General features: G+C 37.2%; 1 long non-coding RNA gene across 1 annotated transcript; it reads left to right on the top strand.

Annotated features, from left to right (window-relative positions):
* Nucleotides 1–2,452: 2,452 nt before the first annotated feature.
* On the top strand, nucleotides 2,453–22,271 carry LOC125965646 (uncharacterized). The gene is made up of 3 exons (XR_007479824.1): nucleotides 2,453–4,598; nucleotides 20,324–20,437; nucleotides 21,998–22,271. It is a non-coding gene; the product is annotated as an uncharacterized LOC125965646 (long non-coding RNA).
* Nucleotides 22,272–24,139: the final 1,868 nt, after the last annotated feature.

Genomic DNA, 24,139 nt, shown 5'->3' with positions numbered 1-24,139 from the left:
AGCTAATTGAGGCTATTTTTTTGAAGTACATGGGTAAGGGCCACACCCATAATTTAGGGTAATTGACAGACTTTTATAATTCAAATAAAATCCAGAACGATAAACTGACTACTTTAGGATAAAATCATTGGGTGAGAAGCTTGCCTTCTCACTGAGGATGAAAGGCCTGGTTTTATTGAGCTTCACTCTGAAGTTACTTTCTTTTGTATCTGGCATTCATCAGACATATTCACAGACCCTTCCACCCCCTTGGGGTAAAGTTTAAAGGAACTGAATAGTTTACATTCCAAGTGAAAGATCTGCACTGGGTCCAGAGAACAGCAAGTGTGTGGAGGTCAGCAAGGTCATTTATGTGGGAGGAGAGGAAGTGTCACTACAAAAAGCCTTCCCAAAAGATCTAAAAAGGGACATTCAAACAAACTACTACTCCAAGTATCATAACAAAGGCTGTTAGTGGAATGAGCATCACCTCCAGATTCCCACTTAACCTGAACTCTCCATGGATCACAAGGTTTTGATCTTGAAATAAAGAATGGTTCAGCACAGCTTTCTGGACTAAGTGTTTGGTCACCTAAGAGTTTTTTGGTTGTTTTGGGGTTTTTTGTTTGTTTTTTAACCAAGGCACAACATGATTTGGCCATATATGTTAAGGAAATAGTAAAGGGATAATACTTCTTATCAGGAGATACTGATTATCTAGCTTTTTAATTTAAGATCATTTCACAAAAATAGTAGTGGCAAATTGAGTAGTATTAATACTATTAAGATATTAATACAGTTTGGTGTAAAAATTTTAAACTATTATTAATTTCTAACTAAGGATCTGCTACTTATTCCTCATCAAGTGAGTCATATTAAGTCCAGTTACATTCAAATTAAGCATTTATGGTTTCTGGCCAGAGGAGCAATATAATATGATGTTATGTAAATCAGAAGTCCTAGGTTTTAGCCCAAATTCCAGTCCTTTACTCTAATTAGCTGTGTGATCCTTGGCAAGGTATTTAATATTTCTTGAGATTTTATTCCCTCATGTGTAAAAAATAATATATTTTTGCTCATTTTGGCAATAATTTATGCAAAAATGTTATGTCAACTGTAGAGATCTCTAGAAATGTAAGTTATTATTTCTATTATTATAACAAGTAATGTAAACTATATATAAAAATATAGAATATTTTTCATACACATTTTAAACTACTTATTCCAGAAAGATTTTCTATTTTAATGTGAAAAAGAAAAAAATTTTGCCTTCTGATAAAAGCCTAGAGGGGGTTAAATGCTCAAAGATGGCTTCATTGGTTGCCTTAACCAGTTCACGTATTAAACATAAATGCTTCATATGCTGATTAGATAACCAACTGAAAATGAAGGTCTAATATCATTGATCTTGGAACTCAGGATTTTTCTTTCTAGATACACAAGATCAAATATACCTTTGGAAAACAAGTTTTATTTCCATCTATTCTCCTATTCATCTTTTACACTATTACAAAATTATATTACTTGTTCATAAACTAGTCCCTAAGTTTTTCTAAATACACTTCATTCTCTATCTAATATCCTCTCCTTTTCTGCCTGTCAAAAGAACTATAAATTTAATCACAACGTTATTTATGATATTAAAAGACTGAAAACAAAATGGGTGTCAATCACAGAGAATATCAATTATAGTGGGGTATTTTTTTCTCCATTTCTTCCTTGAAAATGGAACCCTTAGTTTTTTGCTGGGTCTCAGTTGCCTGAGTTGAAGGCTACTTTTCTCAGATTCTCTTGTAAGTAGACATGGACATGTAAAAAAGTTCTACGTTTTGGATATAAATAAGAATAGTAATGTGCAGTGTATGGGAAAGTTCTTCCTTTTGCTTAACTTTACTCCATCCTCCTGAAACTTGAGAAACAGATAGGGTCTGGGATCCTACATCATGTGGCTTCATCTCAGCTCAGAAGTTCTTTCATGCATGTAAGAAAAAAATTCTGCCATGTTTAATCTTCTCTTAGGCTTGGTTTTCTCTCATTTGCAGCCAAATCTAAAACTAACAAATACAGATTTTTACTTTGGGGAACTGGCTAAAAAAGCTATTCAGACATTAAAATGATGCAAAAGAATAGAAAGTTGATCACAATATATTGAGTGATAAAATCAGATTACAAAATAACATTTACAGTATGGTCTGGAAGCATAGCAAAGAAACTATTAACTATTGACAGTATTAAATGGAGGGGATAAAAAATTGTGGCCAATAATTTAATTTTCTACAATTACAAAATTACTTTTGACTGACTGGCTTATAGGCAGTTTTATTCCCTTCTATTTGAAATGATTTTTTTTCTAATTTATATGAAATAAACAGTTTTAATATAGAATAAATTCATAAAGTTTATCTTAAAACATGATGTTCATGTATTAAGCCTCAACTTAAGGCCACTTTCTCTTTGAAGACTTATTGGAGACACCAACAAACACTAGTACTTTCCTCCTCTGAAGTACAAATTATTTATTTATATCTCTCATATTGACTTTCTCCTATATCTTTTTATTTTAATTATCATTGTCTGTACTCATTTCCCATTAGAGTACAGAGCAGAGATTATATCTTGTTCATAAATGCATCTACTTAGCCCAAGTTTTGCATATAGAAGGTGTTCAAGAAATATTTATCAAATGAGTTGGTGAAGTAAAATTGAATAAAAAATATAGGACATCTTTTACAGGAAAATATTTACAAATATTCACAAAACAGATGTTAACAGGTCACACACAAAATATATGAAACAAACAAAAAAATAATATTCATTAGGACAGACTCCCATGAGAGATGCTGTTTACTGGTTTGCACACTCTAATGACCTGCATCTTGACTCTTGTGGACAGATAGGGTACATCCATTTTAGATAGCCAATTTGTTAACTTAGGACCTTACACACATCACAAAAAGATTCAACAAAAATGACTGAGAAGAATGTGAGTTACCCTCTGGGACCACTCCAGGAACTCCCAGGAATAACTTTGAGAGACTTAAAAGGTGGAATTGAGACCCTGCTCTCACATAGCTGGAGGCTACACTATTTTCAAAGTAGTATTAATGGACCCTTGCTTATTTCCACTAGTTGGTAAGGAGAAGCTTATACACGTATAGTAAATTCTACTGAATAAAGAATGGTTATGTTTTCAATCTCTAGTGCTTCCTTATAGTAAAGCTTAAGAAAAGTCTCACCTAAAGTAATAGCCACATCCAACACAATTCCCTTTTCCAGATGTCTCATGTAATTCTTGTTCTATGCCACTTGGGCCTTTCAAGGTATGTCACCTCTTTCTTTTCAGACCTTTATGTCTAAATTATAAAATAGACTTAGTCAAAGTATTAGTGCTCATTAACAGGTTTCTTCACAAGTCTTTCCACCTCTCCAAAATCTGACACATGCTATGTGTTACTGCAGCTCTCCGTATCTCTGAGAAGAAGGCCCATGAGTTGTATTCCACAATGTAGGATAAGGAGGATACAGCACAAAAGAAACCCTAATCTCCCTTTGGCTGGGTGATTCACTTCCTGGTAGAGGTGTAATGGAGCAATCTTCCCATGAGAGACCCCCATGCCCCATGTCCTCCACCTGCCTCTTGTATGTAGAAAAACTTTACCCAAAGAATAAGTTTAATCAGAGAAGTGAGAAAATGCAGAAACAGAGGAAAATAGTCAAACAAGACCAAATAATAATAGTTTAGTCATTAAGAAATGTCAAGGACCTTTAGTTCCTCCTCAAGGGCTAGAGCTAATATTTTGAGCCATGTCCTTTGAGCTGTTTGGTAGATACTGAAGTCCCCGCCAGGTGGAGGAGGTTAACTACATGATGACCAGACTGTAGCCTTGACATAAGCTGTCACAATTCCAAGAACTGGCCTCAAAGAAATTGTAACAAACCAATCATGGAACTGAAGATTAACTGTACTTAAAACAATCAAGATGACAGTGGTCAGACCACTGCATGACTAATTTCAAGATGATTGTCAGAACTGACTGTACTGTTTCTGCAAGTATCCCCCTCCCTCCACCTATACACCCCTGAAACTCCCCTTTAAAAGTTCTTGCCCCTTGATTGGCAATGGGGAGTTGGTTCTTTGGGACTTGAGTCCACCTTCACCCCAGGATTACTAGTTTTCTCAGTAAACCTTTTTACCCAACACTTGTATCTCAGCATTGGATTCTTGAGCAATGAGCCTCTGAACCTGAGTTTGGTAACAGAAGTGGCACCTGAAAACAGGTGTGTCACTATGCAAGACCAGAACTCCACAGACACTGTATAAGACTATTAGAGCATGGTGATTCATTGTAGATTTAACATAGCAAGTTCATGTAATGAACTATTGAAAAATTAGCTTGGTTTTACTTTTCATTGTTATGTGCCCTTCAAGAAGGAATAACAGTTATTCTCCTTTACTTTCTCAAGAGGGCAGACAGATCTTATTTGTAAAATATAGATTCTCCTTCTTCACATGAAGATTTCAGGGAAAAAGAGACTTTTGTGTTTCATGACTGTGATGAAATTGCAAATGGGGATTGAAACACCGAAACACCGGCAAATCTTTATGACCTTTGGAGCAGGTAGGCATCCCAGAAGGAGAAAGTTATGGCAGCTTTGCATTTAGAGATGCGGTGTGTATGTGGGAAAAATCGTAAGAAGAGGGGATACCCACACAGGGACAGGGGAGAGTTTTAGGACTGAAAGTTTTGTGAGAGGTACAGGAGCCTGAGAAATCTTATTTGAAGTCTCTTTCTTAGGAATCAAGATCTGAAAAAAAAAGAAAAAAAGCACAGCTTCCTGGGTAGCTGTGAGCACCAAGGATATGGTGGAGAGGGGAGGAGGGGGACACTAAGTAAGCAGCACAGCCTGAGAGCCCAAGCAAGGGGCCCCCATGATAGAACTTGGACCTGAGGGAAAAGAGTCACAAGTGGAGCTGTCCTGCTGAACAGGTTCCTCTGTTTTGGAAAGGAAGCTGGGAAAGACCCCACATTGGATGTTACTTCAGCATCAGACAGAGACAGCAGACCAGAGCCCACCGAGATATTCTACTTCCATTAGGAACTGAGGTTGCTGTGAAAGCTGTGGAATTTTTTTCTGAACCAAATAAGCATATGAGCTTGCATAGGTGTTTGTATAAACTTAGGGATGGAGAAGGAGCTCCTGGAAAAATGTTGATAGAGGTAGTTGAAGCTGCATTAAACTTGATTTGGGTAATCCAAAAACTTGTGAACACCACTTTCATTATAATTATTATTATTATTAATGAAAGCACTTAACATGAGATCTACCTTCTTAAATTTTTAAGTGTCCAATGCAGTATTATTAACTGTAGACAACAAAGCAAAAGATAATAGGAGCAGCGTTTATGCAATAGCCAAAGTTCTCTTAAATTAATTACAGTACTTATAAGGAGTTTTAATTGTTATATATAATCCATGCATTGTCTGTTGTGAGAGCCCTCCACAATTTTAGCAAAGCTAATGTGACTGATGACACAAATATTAAAATCTCCTTTCTCTTTATGATACACTTAGGTCTGACAGCAATAATCCTGGAAATGTTACATAGATGAGTAGCCTTTCCACAGACTGTTAAACACAGGCTAGGCTCTCTTGAGCATTTTCTATATGTTTTAGGACTTGGGATAGTATTGATTCTATTAGTAATATATTATATATTACATTCATAAATAATATTATAATTTATTGATTATGTATCTATTTCCTATTGATATCAAATAGAGGTTAAAATGCTGGTAAGCAGATAGAAGTACAGCAAGTACAGCCATGAGAGTCTCCCACCAGTGGGGAATTTATGGCTTTCTCTAGTCTAGTTAATCCCTTCTGCCTTTTTTCCCCTTGTAAATTTGAGATAATAATACTCATTAATATCTATAGACTGTGCTTTGGGATCCTCAGATGAAAGGTGTTATTAGATGTATATTTTACAGACACAATTTAATTAGCTATCACTTCACTTCTTGGGTTAAGTGTCTCTAATTATTTCTTTGTGAATGTGGAATCTAAGATATGATGAGGGCAAGTGATGTGCTGAAAGTAATATTGTAAATTGTGGACAGTGCTAGAAATATAGACTAATGATTATAAAACTAACTAGTATAAATCTGAATAGAATCAAATTCAAATCAGGGAAGTTCCCCAACTATATGTTTTATGTAGAATTTAATGACAGGTTTGGTAAATTTTAAAAAGAATGCCACTCATGTGTTAAAGAAGAGTATTATAAAGCATTTTTTATTCTAAAGTTTTTGTATTTAATGTTCACTGCTATAGGTGTGCCAAAATCTGTGAAAATTCTATAGATAGAATGAGACAGTGATCAGAGAATAAAGTTAAAATGAAAATGCTATAGATGCTAAATTGAGACTTGAGTATGAAATATAACTTCACTTCCTTTGGTGAAAGATATTAGGAGTTGTATAAATCCTGAACTGAAACATTTGTCTCCATTATTCTCATCTCCTGAACTTCCTGAAAGTCCAAAACTTTTTCTCAAACTTTATTCTGTACACATTTTGCAATATCTCTTTTAGGTGTTACATTAGTTTTCTATTGCTATTGTAACAAATTACCCCAAGCTCAGTGGTTTAAAACAACACAACTTTACTGTCTTGAAGTTTTGGAGCTCAGGAGTCCAAAATGGGTCTCTTTGGCCTAAAATCAAGGTGTCAGCAGGCCTGTGCTCGCCCTGGAGTTTCTAAGCAGAGAATCCTGTTTTCTTGCCTTTTCCAGCTTCTAGAAGCTACCCACTTTCCTTGGTCCATGGTCTACTCCCATCTTCAAGTCCAGCAATGGCCAGTCTAGTCTTTCTCACATTGCCATCTCTCTGCTTCTCCCTCTTTTCTCTCTGCCTTACATCTATCGTAACCCTTGTGATTACATCCTCACCCACACACACAATAATCTAGGATAATCTCCCCATCTCAAGGGGAGATTATCAATCTCGATCCCATCTGCTACCTTAATACGTCTTTGTCATATAATGTAGCATATTTTCAGGTTTGGGCGATTAGAACATGGACATCTTTGGAAGGTTATTATTATTCTTCCTACCACATATGCTAAGAATTAAAGGCCCTCAAATGAGTAGTAGGTATAGGAATAGTTTTCATAAATAAGCATATTAATGTCAGAAATTCAGACCTCTTTTCAGTATGCCTAAATGTCACATTAATTACTTAGACAACTTTTTTTTGAAAATCAAAGCTTTTGTGTCTTAAATATTTTTCTTATCATTAAAGAAGATGAAAATATTCCTGGCTGATAGTTATTTGAAAACACACAACAAATTAAATCATGTAATCATATATGATCAATAACAACATCACCCAGTCAACATAAACACAATTTTTAAATCTGCATGGTAATAGAATAGACACTCAATCCAGGAGAAATGCATTTGACCATTTTAAAATAGAAACACATCCTTATAATAATGGTGAATTGTTCCTTTCTCATAAATTTATATTTGGAAGTGATCACACATAGTTTATTCTCCTTGAGAATTTTGTTCTTCTTTTCTCCCCTAATCAATAAATCTCTGCATTACAGCTAGAGAGAAACTTTGTGACAGGCAATTAGAGAATCATTTTTTGTTGTAAGTATAATTTGCATCATATGGTTATCCAAAAATATTGATTTAAATAAATACATTTCCAAAAGAATTTGCCAACTTCCCCTTTTGAAATATGGGTTCTTTCCTCATTACTTGTTTAGGACACCACTCTTCCCCAGTCACTCAGCGTCATCATTTACACTTTTATTTCCTTTATCGAGATATCAAATTCTGCTATTCTTCTCTTGAAATAATATTCTCACTCTCGTCTACTGGAAATCCTAATCAATCCATACCAAGATTACTATAGAACATATCCTAAGGATTAGTCCACATTGATTTTTTTGAAAGGTAAAGAAAAAATCAGCTCACGTTTACTGTCCAAATGCTTTAAAACGTAAGGCTCATTTGGTTCCCACCTTGACCCTATGAGTTGAGTACTATTTTAACCTTATTTCCCAAGTGAGAAAACTGAGATGTGGGGAAGTTAAATAATTTGCCCAAAGTTGGGTAAATGGAAGCAGTAAAACCAGAATGCAAAATCAGATAGTCTGAGCTGAGTTTCCACAAACTTGCTCAGTGCACTGCCAGGAACGTTTTATGGGAGGCATGTGAACTCCCTTTGTGACTGGGGGCTGTGTGACCCACCATACTAATTCTAATATGTTCTCACTCTGACAGATTCCACTGGGAACTGGAGGGCATATTTGATAGACAGATAGACAAGGAACCACTGGGTGTGAGGGCCTCCATTCCCAAAGGGGGAAGAGAAGGAACCAGTCTTACCAGCCTCAGACAGAAACTAGCACAGTCCTGTTTCCTTAGTCCTGCCTTCGTCAGCCTTCTCTCAGCCTAGCTAGACAATGCAGCCGGTGATCCAACAGCACCTCTTACATCATGCTGCTCTCCTTCCCAAGATCTTAAAGCAACTTTGTAATGCTTACAGGAGCAAGCCCAGACGACTCCATCTGGCACTGAAATGCTCTTTTATTCTGCTTCATTGTGTCTATCTAATTTTCCACTTCTTCCCAATATAGATTTCCTAATTCCAAAATCTCAGACTCATCCTTGACTCCTCTCTTTCTCTAACAAGTTATAGCCAATCTGTGAACAAATCCCCCTGACTCCAACTTCAAAACATACCTCAAATCCAACCATTTCTCAACAATTTTCGGGCCACCACCCTATACCACATAACCCTCATGCCTCGTTTGGACTACTGACTTAGCTACCTAACTGATCCAGCTGCTTCCGCCCTTACCTTTCTGCAGAATCTTCCAAACACTGCAGTCCAACCTTCACTTTCTTATAAATTACTCCTCTGCTAAAATCCCTCTAGTGCCTCCCTGTATCCCACTGGATAAAAATCCACAGGCTTCACCAGAATGTGCAGGGCCTTACATAACCTGGCCCCAGAAATCTCTCTGAATTTATCACTTTCCACTCTCACACATGATAACTTTGCAACAGCCACATGGCGCATAGTCCTGTTAGTAGGTGTGTATTTAGAGTAATTTCTAAAATTTTAGTATCACTCCCTGAGTGTTAAGTTAAAATAAGATGGAACCCTTGGATTTTATATAAAAATATTGGTTGAAATTCCTGGGGGAAAACAATCATCATTATAGTGGAAGTTGTAGTCTTTGGAGAAATACAGTTTATTTATTTGAAAAAAATAAACATTAAAAGTCACCCTTAAATTCTCATATGAGTTTTGAAAAAATTCATTTTAACTAGATGTTAATGTACTGTTAATAAAACCATAACACCAGAGATGTTACTAAATTGACATTTTCTAAAGGGGAAGAACTTATGAAGATAAAAATCTGACCCTGACTTATCTTTTAGTATGATTATCCAATTTTAATTTTTGATAATACCTAGCAAAAAAAAGAGCCTGCAAAGTATCTCCTCCTTTTCCCTTCTTGAAGTACAACAAATAAAAGCAGGTTTTACTTTATCTTCTACTTAAGTATACATTTCAGGAAAGTCTCCATAATGTGGTTTTTATGAGTATTTAAAAAATAAATTCCATTTTAATAATAAACAAACTAGCATAAAATTGGATAAATAAATGGCTTCCTATAAACTTTTCTTATTTAAAATTGACCTGGTTCTTGCAACCAGGGTCCAACACAAAGTGAAACTACAAAAGTATTAAATGACATAATGGGATAATTGTTTTTTAAATTATGGTACAATATACATAACACAAATTTTTACCATTTTAACCATTTTTAAGTGTACAATTTAGTGGAATTAAGTGCATTCACATTATTGTGAAGCCAACGCCACTATCCATGTCCAGAAATTTTTTTATCATCCCAAACTGAAAATCTGTACCCACTAAACAATAACTTCCTATTCCTCCCTTCCCCAGATCCTAGTAACCACTATTCTACTTTCTGTCTCTATGAATTTGGCTAATCTAGGTACCACAAACAAGTAGAATCATATAATATTTGCCCTTTTGTGCTTGGCTTATTTAACTTAGCACAATGTTTTCAAATTTCATCCATGTTGTAACATGTATCAGAATTTTGCTCAATTTTTATGCTGAATAATATTCCATTGTATGTATATACCACATTTTGTTTACCCATTCATCTGTTGAAAGACATTTGAGTTTTCTCCACTTTTTGACTCTTGTGACTAATACTACTTGAATTTTGTTCAAATCCCTGCTTTCAGTTCCTTTGTGTATACACCTAGAAATGAGATTGCTGGATCTTATGGTAATTCTCTGTTTAATTTTTTGAGGAACTGCCATACTGTTTTCTATAGCAGCTGCATCATTTTGTATTCTCATCAGATATGCACTGTAGTTTCAGTTTCTTCACATCCTAACACTTGTTATTTTCTGGGTTTTTTTTAAGTAGTCATTTTAGTTGATGTGGGGACAATTCTTTTTTAATCTCAGAATGAGGAAGGCTTTTTCCAAATATGATACAAAAACAAAACAAAACAGAGAGAGAAGCCATGAAATAATATATTGACAAATTTGACTACTCAGAAGTGAAAATTTTTAAAGTTTCTGCATGGCTGAAATCCCCTTAAGAAAAATCAGTATAAAGACAAACTAGAACATAATTGTAACTTTCAGACAAAGATTTAATTTCCCTAGCTTAGAAAAAAGCTCCTTCAAATAGTTAAGAAAATAATCATCAACCAATGAAAAGTGGACAAAATGTATGATTAAAAATTATCAGAATAAGAAAATGCAAATAGGGCTTCCCTGGTGGCGTAATGGTTGAGAGTCCGCCTGCCGATGCAGGGGCCACGGGTTTCGTGCCCCGGTCCGGGAAGATCCCACATGCCACGGAGCGGCTGGGCCCGTGAGCCATGGCTGCTGAGCCTTGCGCGTCCGGAGCACAGAGGCCACAACAGTGAGAGGCCTGCGTACCGCAAAAAAAAAAAAAAAAAAGAAAGAAAATGCAAATAGATCTTAAGCATATGAAAAGATAGTATGAATCTTAGGTTATCCATCTTCAAAATAGGCTAATGATGTCTACTTCATTAAGCTGGTATAAAGATTCAATAGTAAGTCCTCGATGAATAAATTTTACATATTTTCATTAACTATCCAAAATCTCTAGGAAGTAAAGCAACACAATCCACATACAGCTAAGACAAAAGGAAAAATTGTTCTTAAATTTGAATTCAGCTTAAAAAAACTAATTTCTTTAAGACCAACCAGACTAAGGCATTAAAGTATAAACCAAGTTAATGAATTAGATGGTCAGGTTAGTTCAGTACAGTAGTAACTTACAGAATGGATACTCGAAAAAATATAGGGAACATTTTTAACCAAACATCTATTTCTAAGAAGAAACCTTGGAACATTTTGGATACTAGCAATAGAAAATTATCAGAGGATCTCTTTCAACACCCTCATCATCAGAGGTTGAAATAGCTAATCACTTTATTCATACACATGAAAATCTCTAGAACTCTTCACTCACTGTGAAAAATTTGGCGTCAGTGAGTCTTGTAACTATTTAAGTGTAATTCTAAGATGCTTCATTAACTTTGATTCTTCCTTGAGCAAAACTCCTTGGTAAGGAAAATCTATTTAAATTTCATGAACATTTTATATGGGACGTATGTATTTAATTGTCATGTTTCACACCAGGGGATCAGAATGATCAAGAGCATTTATGTAGCAGCATTTCTAATGTTCCCTATGAAGCCGTCAGGGAGAAAGACATTTTCCTCTCCCCTTCTAAGTTCTCCTGGCTGGTCTAAGAATTAAATTGACATGAGACAGATTAGCTACAGAAAATCAAATAAAAGTTTAATAACATATATATATATGGGAGAGACTCAGGAAAACTGAGTTACTCTCCAAAATGAACTAAAACCTTTACCTTAAAATACCACCTTCATCTGAAGACAAACCAGGATGTTGTGGCAAATTGTTGGGATTTCAAATGGGAGGAAGCATATTCACATGGAGATGGAAAGACAAACGTTTGCTGGGCTAGGCAGGGCTCACAGGGTGCAAAGTGAACTCTGATTTCTAGGCTTTGCCAAGTTCCCCCACCACACCCAGCCCATATTCTTTCCAGATATCTCTGGTAATAGCTCTATTCTAGGAATGTGCCCTTTGTCTAAATCCTTTTAGGCAGTTAAGGGTGAGGTAATGAGAAGAATTTCCTGAGTCTTGTTTTGAAAAACAGCCTAAATTAATTCTCATGCCAAAGAGACATATTTTGGTGTGGCAAACTGCTCCCTTATAAAACCATTATTAAATGAATATTCATATAAAGGGATACAGAAAGCTAAAGTTAATGAACTCAAAAAGTTATTTTCTACTCTAGATGTTAACTTTTTCCCAACTCGCATTAATAAATATAATTTACTCCCTATTATATATTGAATGCCTTCTGTGCGTCAAATGCTATTCTTGATGCTTTTAGATAGAGTTGTGAACAAATATGATGAAATCCTCACCCTTGAAAAGACTACATGGTGATAAGAAGAGACCACAAAAATCATAAAAACAAACAAAAATGTATAGAGTAAGTGTTGCAGGAAGGGAAACCCCTTCCAAGGTCCAAGACTGGGCTCTTGTCTAAAACTTGGAAATGAGTTGTCTGAGAAGTCACACCTGCTGACAAAGCAAAAGACTTTATTCAGAAGGGGCACCCAGGTGGAGAACGGCAAGGTAAGGGAGACCAGGAGAACTGCTCTGCCACGTGGCTCATAATCTCAAGTTTTATGATAATGGAGGTAGTTTCTCGGTTGTCTCTGGCCAATCATCTTGCTTGGCTCAGATTTGGTCTGAAGCAGGGTCCTTCCTGGTGGTGCGTGCTTCTCTCAGCCAAGATGGATTCTAGCAAAAGGATTCTGGGAGGCTGGTAGGACATATTATGGGCTGGCATCTCCTCCCTCCTTTCAGCCCCTCCTGAATTCTCCTGGTGAGTTTTCCATGCCAGCACCATGTTCCTTATCAGGACCTCCTGTTGTGAGACAACTCATGCAAGTGGTTAGCATCGTGCCTGGCCAAGGCAGGTGGTTTCAGTAGATGAATAAAAATTAAAAGGGTGAAACGGGCTAGACAATGACTGGGGGAGTTTCTCTTGTGTAGAGCAGTTGGGGAAGGTCATGTCTGATAAACCATAAGAAAGCTGAGGAAAGGATATCCTGGAGCCAGAAGGAACAGTGAGTGAAAAGACCCTGCAGCAGGACTATGTGTGAAATATGTAAGTAACAGCAGCAAGGACCACATGTGCAGAACAGTGAGCATGAGGGCAATTCAAAGTCAATGAAGTCAGAGATGTAGCCAGAGGAAAATTTGTGCAGGACTTTGCAGGCTATTGTAAGGATGTTGGATGAGTGGGATGATATGCCACTACTATGAGTGGGATGATATGCCATTAGACAGTTTTATAATGAAGAATGATAATGTTAAACATATTTTTAAAGTTTCACTCTGGCTGCTCTGTAAGAATAGACATTATGGGGCAAAGGTAAAGAGAACAGCTAAGATGCTCTTCCAAGAACTAAGGTAAGAGTCTCTTTCTAGTCATACAGCAACTAGGTGCCTGGATGGTTCTTCTTGTTGAAAATAACTGCAGGTGCTGAAGAATACACAATGGGAAAGTGTGGCAGAAACTGCTGAATCCTTCCCAGTATTTACTTTCTTCTTATTCTCTGGTAACAGAACACTGATGATTAACTCAACACATTGATGAGAACATCTCCATACTTCCCCACTTCTCGTGGTTAGGCATGGCCAAGTGACAAAGCTCTGGCTAATAATAAGTAGAAATTTTATGTGAAGACTCCCACTGAGACTCCTTAAAGGATGAAAGTGATCTCTTCCTTGTGTTTTTCTCTCCCCTCACTTCTCAGAATGCAGACAGATGCCCGAGCTGGAGCAGACCTCTTAGATTAGTGCAGTGGAACAGTTACATAGAAGGATGCCAGGTGCCTGATGACAGTGGAACCTCCTGGAAATTTCTATCTTGTTCATGCTATTGCTTGTGTACTCCTATTAAATAAAGCAGAATGTAAGCTTAGCAAATGTGGGAGCAAAGGTGAAAGCAGGTTAACAAGTTTGGAGGTTTCTGCAATAGTCCAAGGAAAAAATGACCAGGATTAAGCAGGGGTGGAATAATAATAAATGGTGAGATTTGGAATGTATTTTGAAGGACAATCTAATAGAATTTGTTAGTAGGTTGAATGCAGATTACATTATAAAAAGAGAAACCAAGCATGCACTCATATTTTTTGCTGAAATAAAAAGGAATGGAATTACTATTTACTGATTTGGGGAAGATTGCTGGTGGGGCGAATTGTTTTGTTTTGTTCATTTTTGAAGGACAAGCCTAACCAAAACTTAACTTTGGATATGTTAGTTTTAGATGTTATTATACTTCCAAGTTAAAATATAGTGGGAGCATCTGATGAATGATTCTGCAGATCAAGAGAGAGGACTGGGTTGGAGGCTCATCAGGGATCACCTAATGAATACATATGGATAAAGAAGAGGTCAAAGGACAAGCTAAGGGACACCAGTGTTTATAATCCAAGAGATGACGGTAAATAAGCAAAGGAAACTCAGAAGGAGCAGTCAGTGAGGTGTCTTGGAGGCCAAAGGGCATGGAGTCGGGAGTTCTGTTTCAAGAAGGCCAGAGTGATCAACTGTGACACGCTGCTGATAGATCCTGTTAAGTTCAAATCAATAACTGACCATTGGATTTGGCGATATGAATGAAACACATATTTTTGAAAAGAGCTGTTCATATCACTTGGGTGGGGAGAGGGTGGGAAGACCTCATGGGAATGAACTCAAAGAAGAATGAGACCACAAATATTAGAGATTCCTGAAACTTTTTTAGAAAATTTGTCGTAAAGAGGAGCAGAGAATTGAGGAACTAGATTTTATAATTTTTTCATTTTCTTTTAGATGAGAAATACTATAACATGTTCGTATGTTCATGGAAAAGATTCAATAGAGACAATTAGTGTATGAAGCAGGAGAGAGGAAGCCACATCCTGTCTTCCAGTGGGTGACAGGGAACAGAATCTAGTGCACATGTGGAGGGGATTGGCCTTTCCCAGGAGTTAGAATAGCTCACCCAAAGGTGAAAGCAAAATTTCATTTTTAGGTTTTATATTTGGTGGCTGGAATATCAGGACATTTTTTCCTGATTTCTTCAGTTTTCTCAGTAAAATAAGGGACAAAATCATCAGCTGTGAGTGGGAGGGTGGAGGAGACATTAGAGGTTTGGGGACAGAGGAGAAGCTGGGAAATAGTCATGAGGAACAGTGGGAGAATGAAATGAACAAGGGAGGTGCCGTGCGGTGGGCTGCTGGAAGTTAGTGATCATAGATGTGAACTGGGACCAGGCAGCATGGTGGTGGGTTTTCCTCCAGCTCTAGTCTCTCCTTGGGTGTATGTGCAGAGGAGATAGTTATATGCACCCAGAACTGGGAACCTGGCTAGGAGAATACAATGGAGGGAAAGAGCATTGTGGGAATCGAGGGTATAGGTAAGGGAATGATCCTAGTGATGAACATTGAATCTAAGTAAGGTAGAAGAGGAATGAGGAATGAGGGAGGCAAAGAGGAGTAAAAAGATGTCAGAGTTGAGGAATTGAAGGCCCATGGAGTTAAGGTTTTAGATATTAGAGGTCTAGTGGGAACAATGAGAAGAATGAAGGTGGTGGTCAGAGAGGGATATTTGAAATGAACATCACAGAGAGGGTGTCATTATTGGTAATGGCCAAGTCCAGGGTATGACCGTGGGCAAGGCTCCTGAGACGGGTTGCAGGCTAAGATTATTGGAGGAGAGATTAACAACAGGATCAACAAAAATCTAGTAACCAGGGTGTGTTGGAAAGATGACCTATGTGTATTCTGCACTCACCAGGAATCAGAGAGCTAACCAGATGTTAGAGTCTTCAAGGAATCTTGGGTGTCTAAGAAGTCTGTAGATGACACCAATAAGGAGACATACCAGATGGCCAGACTACTTGTGTACTCCTTGTGTTGAGTGCCCTGGAACGTTGGGATAATCATATGTTGGATATATTTCACCCATTTTTACTGAGTGCTCACAATGTACTAGGCACTGAAGAAAGAAGGTGAATAAGGACGGCACAGTCTCTGATATTAAGAAAATCCATCTAATGGGGAGCCAGGCATGAAAACAAATGTTTGCAGTGAAAATGCATTCCAGTAATCTGTGGAATATTAACAACAGGAAATTATGACAGTGGCAGGTTTTTGAAATGAAATCATTCTGGGTCATATACAAGTCATCCCTGGATACAGTTCAAAATTGGATCCACCTCACATTGATTTTCTCAAAAATATGTAGTGAGTGCTACATAAGAGTGTACGCAGTATGGTAGAAGATATGATGTTATATTAGATTGAAACTCTGTCTTTATATTAAATTATATTATGATAAGTCATGCCATAGGCAAGATTTCCCATGGTTAATTTTTTTTCAGACATTTTATTTAGGCAGCCACGGAGGTTCTGTTTAGGTAGGGTCAAAGTTGCTCTTTCATGTTACATCAAATTGTCTGAGTCATGTAAGCATTTGTTTAAAATTTAAAACCAGAGCTTCAACTAAGAAAAATATCAGGGGAAAACAAAGCCAGATCCTGAAGCCACAATGCACTATGTGTTATCTCTCTGAACATAATCACAAGGTTTTCTATGAGAACTTTAAATAGGGTCAGTATCAGTGGGGTATCATTTTTGTTTGTTTGTTTTGGGGGACTTTTGGATTAAATTATAGTATCTGTCAAAATGACTCATAATGCCACCTGATGGTCAGTATTTACTTCTTAATAACTATCATACCATGCTAGTGAATAACCACTATCAAAAAAATAACTGAAAGAAAAAGAGAACTCCTGGGATAATTTCTCACCTTTTCTGTTGGAGGTGTAATATAATATCACAGTTTATTTAAAGGAACCCAACATTTATTAATTCTTTAATTTATACTAATAACTTGCCTGAATATTTTTCAATGAAAGATGTAACAATATATGCTAACATTCATTTTATCATATTTAAATTGGCGAAAATAATAACATCTATCTCATAAGGTTATAGAGAAGATTAAATAATATGTCATATAAAGTTATGAAAAATGCTTGATTAATTTTAGTTAACATTACTATTACCATAGCCATCAAAGTTATTGTTATAATGGCACAGCTGTTTTGTTTTGAAACATACAGTTGCAAATGAACAGAACACAGCTAATGGTTGGGCAAGCACATAATGAAGGTTAATTGAATTTGCAGAGGTGGAGAAGCGACATAAGGGGCCTGGAATGGCGTTGAGCCTCAGAAGACAATGGGATTAGGCCCAGGAGAGCCATGAAAAGTCTCCTTCCATTTCTCTTGTTTATCTCTGCACATCTGCATTGGTTTTTCCATTTCTGCATAATGGCTTTCTCTGCTTCTCATCTTTAAGACAAAATGGCATTGCCACGGCCACCGAGTTTACATGTTGTGGTTCCAGTCACATGCCACGAGTAACTAGTTCATTCTCAAGATCTTTTCTAAATAGAGAGAAAGTGTCATCTGTCCAGGTTTTTTCAGTAAGCTCTTCCTGATCTTGTTAGGATCCAGGAGTTGATGCAATTTAAAGATGGCTGCCCTCTCACCCTCCTGATGCTTGGGAAGTTCCCAGAGGAAGGACGATTATTGTCAGCAGTGCAATTGTCTGCACTGCAAAAAAGACATGTCATGTCCTACTCTTGACTTCTCAGCTCATCTATGTCTTTCTTTCCATATATCAAAGATATCCTATCCACGATTCAACCAACCAGTGCCTAACAACAAACACTTAACTACTCCATAATTAGAGTAATCCTGAAGTAATAGTCTTTACTTTACACAGAGCTATACCATAGGGAATAGATCAGGACTTTTAAGACAGGAGCAACTCAAACTAACTTAAAACTAAAAGGGAAAGTTATTAGATCATTAATTTGGAAATTCTTGACTCTAGATTAGATTCAACTAGATTTCAGAGTTCAAAATATTTTCCAATATGTGTACCTCTACCTCCACTGCTTCCCTCTGTATGTAAACTTAACGTTCTCAACTACCGAGGGATTTTCTCCATGTGTCTAGGGAAGATGGGTCACTATTAGATTCACGGTGTGTTATCCCAGTTTTTTCTCCAGTATCCAAATATATAATCCAGTGGAAGACTCACGATTGATATTGTTTTGGTCATGGGCCCACCCATGGCCAATTGGTCTATTAAAGAAAAATGCAGTTCAATCTACTTGCATCATACATTTTGTTACCTGAAGTATTCCTTTTTAAGATACCAATTTATATATGAAGACTCCTTGGGTTGCAAGGGACAAAATCCAACTCAAATTCTGTTTAAAACAGGAGCTGGATTGATGGTTTTGTAGTTAGCTATATCCAGGACTCTATCATCTTACTAAAATGTCCTCTCCCTCCACTTCCCAACTGTTTAAAGTTTTTGTCCTTCATAAGTTGGCTTAATTTCCTTTTTCTTCACATTCATCCATACAGTTAGGAAAGGAAGAGGCCATCCTTCCCCACCTCAGCTTAACAATCTCAGCAGAAAGACAGCTTCTAACTTCTCTAATTGCATTATGATATATGGATATCATTTTAAACTTTACAACATAATCCTATATCTCATTTAGGGGTATGTACATAAGTAAAGAATCAAGTAACAGGACAGACATGGGAATGAAAACTGGGGAGAATGATTAACTTTCCAAGATCACAGAATGGCCTGTGGTGGGGTATGTAGGGGCTGTATTGGTTACATGGATCCTTGTTATATTATTCCTTACACATTTTAGTACGGCCAACATATTTTATGATTAAAAAAATTTAAATGTTGGGATTTTGATTCTAGAGACAACCTCTGGTTGGCCCTATGTAGATGATTCGAGCAGCCTGGCCCTCTCTCTCTCTCTTTTTTGCTTTAATAGTAAACATGGAAGGCTAGGCCATTTGCTTACCACTGTGGCTGTGGGGAGAGTGAAGAGGTACTGAGGTTCTCAGACCCATTAGATCCAAAAGGAACAGGGAAAATATGGTTTTCCCAAAGGCGGATGTTGCTGGACAAAAACATCTGAGGGGCATTTTAATGGGTTAGTTTTCTCTAAGTGAAACTCATTCTTTCTCGAGTTCATTTTCAGTTTGTTCTTATATACTGCTACCTGAAATTATAATCTTAATTGTGGCCAACACACTTAAAATAGATAACTAAAAAGGACCTGCTGTGTAGCACAAGGAACTCTACTCAATATTCTATAATAACCTATATGGGAAAAGAGTCTGAAAAAGAATGGGTATATGTATATGTATAACTGATTCACTTTGCTGTACACCTGAAACTAACACAACATTGTAAATCAACTCTACTCCAATAAATTTTTTTTTTAAAAAATGGTGGGGGAAAAAACGGAATGAATCTTTGATGAAATCAATCTTGATCTTTTCCTTGTGCAGTGCTCTTCAAGGCCTCCCCTGGGAGGAGCATGAGGAAGGCTCCTCTTTGTGGGTGTGGGTAGGCACATACACATAGGTATTTGGGCACCCCTTACTTCCTAGTGCTGTTTGATCTTGGATCTGAGGGTGACCCAAGGGGATAATACTTCCTGCACTATTTGTTATCATGGATAACTGTTCCTCAGAGTTTTATACTGCCTCTGCCCTGAAACTTCTTGGGCTGTCTTTTGACTTTATTTGGGGGAACTGAAATTGCTGAAAAACATTTCCACAAGACACTGCCTATAAGGACACTCTCCAAACCCTATTTTACCATGAAAGTTCCCTTCCTGTGATTATGAGTTGTGACCAGTTCTCACCATTCCCTGCTGATTGACCTCGGCCACAAACCATGGATGGGTAACAGTAGAATGAGGAAGGAGCCTTTCTTAACCGTGACCGGGTCCTGTACCTTCCTCCTGACAATGTAGTGATGAAATGAGGCTTACAATGAAATGAAAAGATTATTACTTCTGGGAACAAATGTTAGAAGACTGTTTGAAAGACATGGAAGGGGAGGCAGGTGGTAAGGTTTAACATACATATCCCTCAAATTTCGATTCTGTACTTTGAAACCATTGCTTCAATCTTATCCATAGTACCTGGTGTATGCACCAACTGCAGTTCATGTGATTTATGGTAAATTGTTTTGCCTAGATCTCAAATGTTTTTAATCACCGACCCAGATTTTCTTTATCTGCTTGCAGACGAATGCAGGACTGAAGCATATCCTGGGCTAAAACTAAACATCTCAGAGTGCAAACAGCACACTTTCACATATATCGTTATTTGCTACTCTTTCCACTAATGTTTCATTTCTGGTAAGCACTCAGCCTAAATCTCAAGAGCCAACGCATATTACTTAATCAAATACTTCACTGCTGCATGATACAGATTAACAATTTCTCTCTCTGGGTTGAGAAATCAACCTGACCCTCTCCTGAAAGCCAGTTCCACATTCTCTGAGGGTCTGTTATTCTCAGCCCTCCACCTGATACTAAAATAGGTGATTAGTTAGAATTCTTTAGACTGTGAGTAACAGAAACCAGCTTGTATTTACAAATGTAGGAGTGAAAGATACATTAAGAGGATGAATGCATCTCTCCCAAGCCCAAGGACAGGATTGCACTCAAGTCCACAACAGAATCTGAGCCTAGAAAGTGGAAAGCAATTAAGACTCAGTTTCATCTTTCCTCTCTACTCTGCCGTGGGCTTTTGTGTCCTCATTCTCTTTGCAGACCAGTTCTCTTTGCTTTTCTGTCTCCATGACTAAATATGGCTACTCGCGGACTGATTTTATAGCTCCAGACAGATGCTGAAGTTGTCTCTAAATTCCAAGAGAAACTCTGATTGGCTTCCCCTAGTCTGTAGGTTGTGCTAGCTGAAAACCGAATGACGGGGGTGGTTATTTTGAAATATCAGTTTGTCTTTTTAGAACATGATTATACAAGGTCAACCATCAGAATGGAATTTTGCCATGCAGAGAATGAGGCTCTGTTTCTGTCCTAATTCATCTTAGAGCTTGTCTCGGCTTTGATGTTTGAAATAGGTGTGGAATGTCTGCAGTAATGATAGCCATAGTCATATTGGACCTTTGTATGGTAACTGTACGTTTTCTAAGCTACCTAACATCTCTTTGAGGTTGGTCAGTATTATTATAATTATACCAGATTTAGGGGTATGGATTTGGAGACACAGGCATTTAAGACGCCATGCTAAGGGTCATGACAAATCCAGGATTTGAATGAAAATCAGCTGGTTCTACAACTTGGGCTTATAAACTTTGGTAATGTTATTGGGTTTCAATTTCTGTTCCATCCAGATTTCTATTTTCTTCTCACAATTTCTCATTCCAGATGCCCTAATGTCCCAACTGAATTTCATAATAGATTTTTTAAATTAAAACCAAAGGCTATGTTCTTTATATAATAACAAATAGCAATGTAATCTGACTCTCTACAGCAGTAGTATCCTATAGGTTTTTATAAATTATTTTCTTTGTTAAACATTCTCTGTTAACTCCTTTTGTCCAGCTAATAATCATAATGATGGTGGAGTTTATTTTGCTTATGTTTGCAAGCAGAATTGGAACCTTAGGGAACATCTGCTTAAATGAAGTCTAGTGTATTTAAAATAATCCCCACTGGGGAAATAATATACTTTTGGTTGGAATACTGTTGGTGGTGAAGGCAGAACATGGCACTGTTCAAAAGTGTGTCTGTGTTTAAATATGAATAATTCCAGTCTCATAATTAGAGCAGAGATTAAGAGATACATTTTGATATTTGAAGTCTGATATTGAGCAATATAGAAGTCAGGTCTTTGAAGCTCACAATCCCTTACATTTGTTCTTTTCAACACCATATCAACTCAATTTTCAGAAGAAGAGGAAATGTCGGCTACAGAAGTTGCTAAGAGACAAAAACGTGAGTATGCAGGCACCACTTGGAAGAGTTAAAGGGAAGGTGCTCTTGGGTATAATACTTCATTCACTCCCTCATTCATTCTTCATATATTTTTGAGCCCCTGCTATGCACTAGGGGTTCAGAGGCGGACAGAAACGGATGTTTGTTCCCTGTGAACTACAGGAGTTGAGCATTTGCATAAACTTAAAATTATAATTACTATAGTTTTAAGGAAGAAAAACCACATGAAAATGTACAAACCTGGAAATGACCCCGTCTGAGAAGCCAGGAAGGCTTTCCAGTGGAAGGAAGGGTAACGTTTAACTCTGAAGGAGGAGTTCATATTAAACTCTTTTCTTAAATGCACGAGGATGTTTATTGCAACGCTGTGAATAGTAGAAAAATATAGTAATCCGGATATAAAGTTGTAATCAATAGAGAAATGCCACATATATAATATAAAACATCCTTTCAAAAGGTACCATGTCCCAGTTAAAAGAATCAATTAGAGCTTTGCCTTTTGACACAGAAAGATTTCCATGAAGTAATATTGAGCCAGAAAAACAAACTAACAAACATGCTTTAAAAAAACATGGGAATAATTCTAGAGAGTGGTTTCCTCAAGGGAAAAAGAGGGAAAGCCTGGGGAAGGCAGTGAGCTTTCCAGGCAGAAGGAACAGCATTTGCAAATGCCTTGAGGAAGAACGTCCAGGAAAACAGATGAACTGGGAGGAAGATGATGGGGCTGGAACTCAGAAGGTGAGAGCAGGGGGTACAGTGTGAAGGGAGGTGGAGATGCCAGGTAAGTAGCAAAATAGGCAGGCCAGTGCATGCAACAGGCCATGGTAAGGACTTTGTTGTTATCATTCAGTATATGTTTTATGCCTTTGGACTATTTGCTCTTTCATCACTTAGTGGTTGCAGCCATCACCGGGTTGGTCCTGCAGTGTTGTGTGTATATTAGAATCTAAGACACCGTGCCCGATACAAAGGAATTACTCAGTAAATCCTAGTTTTCTACTTTACTTACTCCTCCTTTCGATCCTGCTTTTCCCACAAAATAGTATAATTTGGTTCTGTAGGTCTCAACTCTCAGACTCAATGTCCCTCTATGTTTCTGAACAAATAAGGTTAATGTCCCCTCATTATACTGAAACAAACTGAAAACTATTGATAAAATAACAACCTACACACATATTTTTAAAAAGGAATGTCATGCCCTCATTTGTAATATAAATACAAGCAATTTGTAAAACAATACTGTTTTTTTAATATATAAATATTCACACAGAATTCTACCAGAAAACACGAATCACATGCTTGACCTACAGTTGCCTAGGAAGACAGATATGTTTTACTGGTAACTGATGCAGTTCTGCTAGTGTTGTGATTTACAGAATAAAGAATAATTCTTAGCACATTTCTAAATTAAGCAAAATATATTGTAACTAGATTCCTGGAATTCAATGTATGTTAAAAATGTTTTTACTTGTAAAAAATTACAAGTAAAAAAGAATTACTTACTTGCAAAAATTAACTTAGTTGCAAACAATTCTTGTATGTAAAAGGAAGAAATTCTAGTCTTAGGTAATAATTAACGGATTTTTCACCCTCATTATGTGGCAGGACTGCAGTTACTTGCACAATACAGGGGGGAATTTTCCATTGTGCTGGACCCGTTGCAGGACATATTCCTTTCCAGGTTCTTGCCCACCAAATGCCAGGAGAGCCCTCAATCATTGTAACATTTCCAAACGTCCTCTTTGGATTGGTATTCATTCTGCTGAGAACCACTGATCTGATTGGAAGACAGGATGCTGGGAAGGTTAAATTATACCAGAAGACTTCAGTAACAGCCCTGGAAAACAATGATAGGTATGTTATAAGGTCACATATTTTTAGCAGAGAAGTAGTAAAAGGATTAAGTATTTTGCATTTTAAAGAGCCTACACGAGTCAAAGCTAGAATTAGACAAAGCAGGAATAGAGATGGGTCTTGAGCAATGGTTATCCTACAGAGAGGCAGAAAGGAACAGGAGGGCATCACAGGCTGGGGATCCACTGAGCAGATGTGGGCAAATGCATGAAGTGCAAATAAACATGATCTGGGAGACAGTGA

This window comes from Orcinus orca, chromosome 10, assembly GCF_937001465.1.
Source record: "Orcinus orca chromosome 10, mOrcOrc1.1, whole genome shotgun sequence".
NCBI classification, from domain to species: domain Eukaryota; kingdom Metazoa; phylum Chordata; class Mammalia; order Artiodactyla; family Delphinidae; genus Orcinus; species Orcinus orca.
Note: the sequence above shows the minus strand (reverse complement) of the source record. Positions and strands in the feature narration are given on the sequence as shown.